This window comes from Peromyscus maniculatus, chromosome 7 (assembly GCF_049852395.1).
Source record: "Peromyscus maniculatus bairdii isolate BWxNUB_F1_BW_parent chromosome 7, HU_Pman_BW_mat_3.1, whole genome shotgun sequence".
Classification (NCBI taxonomy): domain Eukaryota; kingdom Metazoa; phylum Chordata; class Mammalia; order Rodentia; family Cricetidae; genus Peromyscus; species Peromyscus maniculatus.
The window spans coordinates 103,544,365-103,549,771 of record NC_134858.1 but is presented as its reverse complement, the minus strand read 5'-3'; the positions used below and the strand labels follow the sequence as shown (position 1 = coordinate 103,549,771).

Genomic DNA, 5,407 nt, shown 5'->3' with positions numbered 1-5,407 from the left:
GCATGGCTGCCTAACCAAGACCTGAACAATGAACAACAGCAATAGACATGCTAATGCAGATCCCACCCCAGATAAAGAACTAACTGCTGAGAGAGGGAGAATTAGTCTCTCCTGGGGATGAGACCCCTAATTAATTATCCAATACAAAATGGTTAGTCCTGAAGTCATATACATATGAGCAACACTGGACAGACTTGGCAGGCTGTATTTATGTTTATATATATATATATATATATATATATATATATGTGTGTGTGTGTGTGTGTGTGTGTGTGTGTGTTTATAGATATGTTTACATCAAATATGTATACATCAATCAAAAATATAGGCTGTCAAATGGAGAGGGAGCAAGGGGGCACATGGGAAGTGTTGGAGGGAAGAAAGAGAAGGAGCAAGTGATACAGTATTTTAATTAAAATTTAAAAATTAACAAAATCATGACAGATCCCACCTAAACACAAATCTCAGGAGCATAAGGAATGTGGACAAGCCTGCTGTCCTTCCTGATGCTTAAAAATTTTTGTGAGTCACAATGGAGAGAAATACATGCAAGGAGTGTGTGAAAGTTCTGACACCCTCACCCTTAGGGTAAATGTCAGGGGTCACATGGGAAAAATTCAACACACACAGGAATCTTCATGTGATAGGCCAGAGGGACCCAACTCTTTCTCAGTGGTATTTGCCTAGGGAGAAAACACTTAATTCTTGTTAAGAATGTTAATCTCCTGGGTCTTTATTCTAAGGACCCTTTTACATTTTTATTTGTTTTATGAATGAGCAACCATTCAGAGTGGACACCCGGCCCTTCAGTGACAGCTGACAGACCTTTCCTTTGTCAGCCAAGTAGTCCCTGCTTTGGCAAGCAGCTAGTCTGTCCTCCGCCTTGAAATCTCTCTCCTCACTCCTAAGAAAACCCTCTCCAGCCTCAAGGAGCATTGCACCCAAGGCAGCTCCAGTTTCTGCCTCCGGAGGCCCTGCTCCCTCACCGCTCAGGACAAATTGCCTGGCTCCATTAGGCTGTCCCTCAGCCATGACAAACTCCTGTGGGATATAGGCGACTACACCCACCCTGCAGCTATTCTTGCTGTGGAAAGGGGTACACTTCTTCAAGGACACAACAAAAACCTTATGATCAGTGCATGTCCGAAGCTTCCAATCTAGCGATTGGTGACAGGACAATCATAGAAGCCACGTGCAACCATATCATGCCCTTCCTTGGATGTTTCTTCTCTGGTCAGTCGGGAATACTTCTAGGTGTTGTAATATTAGGCCTCAGTAAAGGCTTCTCCTGAATATTTTTTTTTTTTTTTTTTGGTGTGTGGGTGGGGAAGGGAGTCCAATACAGTCACAGATGCTGAAAGAGTTATGACCAGGGGCAAGGAAGGGGAGGAAACAGAAAGATGCTGGTCAAAGGATACAGACACAATTAGGTGGGCTGGACCAGACAGACATCAAATTGAGGATTTGAAGGTCACTGTTAAAAGCACTATATTGTATACTGAAAAATTGTTGCAAGCTGGGTGCTTTTTACCAGGCCACACAAAGGAAACCAACTCCCCGGGATGACAGGTTTGTAATTTGCTTCACAGTAGCAATCATTCTGCCACATATAGGCACATCAAGATACATGCCTTTATTTTAGGCACATATTTATTTATTTAAAGCACACCTTAAATATAATAAATGAAGTGATATTTACATTTTTAAGTTTTATTTTATGTGTATGAGTGTTTTGCTTACAAGCATGTATGTGCATCACGTGAGTGCCTGGTGCCTGTGGAGGTCAGAAGAGGGTGTTGGACCCCCTGGAACTGGAGTTATAGACATTTGTGAACTACCATGTAGATGCTGGGAATTGAACCCCAGTCCTCCATTAAGAGCAAGGAGTGCTCTTAACAACTGAGGTATCTCTCTAGCCCGGATTGTTTTCTAAAAGAAAGTATATATGTGCACAAGGAATGGACACAAATGTCCATACTAATTTTGCAGTAGTAAATATTGGAAATACCCCAAATTTCTAACACAAAGTATGTGGGTCAACTAATTGAAGTGTATTAGTACAGTGATAAATAATCTAGAACAATGCATAATATATTGCTACACACAACGTTAGAGATGACCTCTTCCTTTTTCCTTTTTTTTTTTTTCCTTTTTTTTTTTTTTTTAAAGACAGGCTCTCACTTTGTAACCTTGATTGGCCTGGAACTCGGAGATCCTCCTGCCTCTGCCTTCAGAGTGCTGGGATTAAAAACAGACTACCATGCCAAGCAACAGCAGAGATAATTCCCAAAAGACTATGCCAAGCCAAATAAGATGGACATTCAGAGTATGTAATATTCCTCTCATGAAAGTCTAGATTGGATCAAACTAACCCGAACTGACAGAGAGACTGCAGTCGGCTAGGCAGCTGGGCGTGGAGCTCAGTATTTGTCAGCATTTTTGAGGCCCTGGGTTTGATCCCCAGTATCAGGAGAAAAAACATAATAAAAGACCAAAAGTGTGGCATGGTGGGGAAACAGCTGTTAACTGTATGATGGACCATTATAAAAACATAAATTTGAGTGCATTTTATTATATTCAATGTCTAGTTAATAAAGTTGATCTAAGAAATTTCTAGAACAAACTATACATTAAAAGTGCTAAAAAAAAAAAAAATGGGCCAGCAAGATGGCTCAGAGCGTAAAGGTGCTTACTGCCAAGCCCTACATCGTGGAAGGAGAACTGACTCCTGCATGTTGTCCTCTGACCCCCAAACGCGCATCTTGGAACATATTTGTGCACACATGCACTCATGCACACACATACACAATAAATAAGTGTAATAAAAATTTTTAAGGGGCCAGAGAGTGGGTCAGTGGTTAAAAGCTCTTATTTCTCTTGGAAAGGATCTGGGGTTCAGTTCCCAGCACCCACATGGTGGCTCACAACTGTTCACCACTCTAGTTCCAGGGGATCTAACGTCCTCTTCTGACTCCCCTGGCACCAAGCATGCATGTGGAGCACAGTCATGCATGCAAGCAAAATACACACACACACAAAAAAAAAAAAACAAGATAAATAATTGTTTAAAAAAAAAAAAGATACCAAGAAAGCCAGGCCCTCTAAATCAGCATGAGCAAACCTCACAAGAACTCACAAAAACCGAAGCAGTGCATGCAAGGCCTGCACAGGTCTGCACCAGGTCCTCTTTATATGTATCATGGCTTCCAGTTTAGTGTTTTTTGTTTGTTTGTTTAGTTTTTTCGAGACAGGGTTTTCTCTGTGTAACTTTGTGCCTTCCCTGGAACTCACTCTGTAGCTCAGGCTGGCCTCAAACTCACAGAGATCCACCTGTCTCTGCCTCCCGAGTGCTGGGATTAAAGGTGTGTGCACCACCACCGCCGGGCCCAGTTTAGTGTTTTTAAGGGATTCCTGAGTGTGCAAACAAGTGGGTCTCTGATTCTTGCGCCTTCTTTAGGTTCTTTTCCTTCTGTTGGCTTGTCTTGTCCAACTTCAATGTAATAGTTTTGGTTTTATCTTTCATATCTTATTTTATTATATTTTTTAAATGAATGAATGAATGAATAATGAATGAAAATCTAGCCACTAGGGTAGAGGTTAACAACTGAACTGTCATTTATACCTGCTGGGAGAGGGAAAATCAATTTTCTCCAATGGAGTGACACGGGGTATGTCCAGGGCATGTTCAGGAGTAGTTGACCAACATATAATGGACTCCACGCTTTATTTTTTTAATGTGCTTTTATTTGGTTACAGTTTGGTGGGTTTTTGTTTTTTCTTTATGAGTATTGTTTTGTTTTCTTGTTTGGGGGCATTTTGCTGTATTGGGTTTCTGTTCTTATGCAAAAGAACTTAAAGTTGGGTGAGTATGTGTGGGGGAATCTGGAAGGACTTGGGGGAGGAGAAGAACATGATCAAATATATTTAAATTTCAAAGTTGTTTTAAGTAATAAAAATATAATAAAATAAAAAAATTTAAGTTCTAAAAGGATTCGGAGTAGAGAAAAAGTTCAGCAGGTTACAGTCCCAAGACAAAGCTTCCTGGAAGAAGAATCTTGAAGACACAAATTGTCCTGAGGAAGTAGCACGAAGACAAGATAAAAACTGGAAATTTACACAGTGGTCTTAAAAAAATGATGATTATTTTGTTTTCAGTTTGGGCTTGGATTTTTTTTTTCACAAAGTAGTGTTTCTGAGAATTAGGTTTTTTATTATTTCTGCAATATCATTTAGCAGCAATAAAGCACCTTGAAAATCTCACCAGTGGAAGCTTTTCCTTGTGCTGCGGCGTCCGCAGCCATGAGTATGCTCAGGCTACAGAAGAGGCTTGCCACCAGCGTCCTCCACTGTGGTAAAAAGGTCTGGTTGGACCCCAATGAGACCAAATAAATCGCCAATGCTAAATCCCGTCAGCAGATCTGGAAGCTGAACAAAGATGATCATCCAGAAGCTTGTGACTGTCCATTCCTGGCTCGATGCAGGAAAAACACTTTGGCTCGACAGAAGGGCAGGCATATGGGGCATAGGGAAGCGGAAGGGTACCGCCAACTTTCAAAAGCTGGAGAAGGTGACCTGGCTGAGAAGGATGCGTATCCTGCACCGACTTCTCAGGAAATACTGTGAATTCAAGAAGATTGACCGCCATATGTATCAGAGCCTGTTCCTGAAGGTGGATTTTCATGGAGCACATCCACAAGCTGAAAGCAGACAAGGCCTGCAGGAAGCTCCTGGCTGGCCAGGCTGAGGTTGCAGGTCTAAGACCAAGGATGCACGAAAGCATCGGGAGGAGCGCAGCCAGGCCAAGAAGGAGAAAATCATCAAGATGCTGTCCGAGGGGGGAGAAGCCAAGGAATAAACTTCCCTCATGTCTGTACATAGTGGGCTGCCTGTGGCCTCAGGTGGATCAGTCATTGAAATAAAATAAGCCTTAAAAAAAAAAACTCACCAGTGATGAAATATTACAGATTTTAAATAATGTTTCTCAAGATTTTGTCTAATGGATTTTCAGGGATCTGAATGGTTGTGTCTGGTCCTTGACCAGGACAGTTTAATTATCCTCATCTATTGACTCATGGCATTCTCTTGTGTGCAGGGGTGTGAATCTATCTTTGTACGTCTTGTGAAATCCAGAGTTCTCTGCCCTCCCTTCTGGCTGGTGATTAAGAACTTAGTTATATCTTCTCTCCTTGCCTGAGAGAGAAACCTCACAAGACAAGTGACCAGAGAATCTTATCTTGATATCCTGGTGGAAGTTCACGGAAGTGGTTCTCATATGAGATTCTTTTTAATTATACAATGAAACATGGTGTCATAAGCAGAGCTAGCCATAGGAGCAGAAAAAGAGGGGATGGAGGTGGGACATAATATTTGGACATTAGGAGGGCTGAGCTGTCTCTCAAAATGATCA

General features: G+C 41.6%; 1 pseudogene; it reads left to right on the top strand.

Moving 5' to 3' along the window:
- The first annotated feature begins 4,299 nt into the window (after positions 1-4,299).
- On the top strand, positions 4,300-4,855 carry LOC102903620 (large ribosomal subunit protein eL19 pseudogene; annotated as a pseudogene).
- The last annotated feature ends 552 nt before the right edge of the window (positions 4,856-5,407 follow it).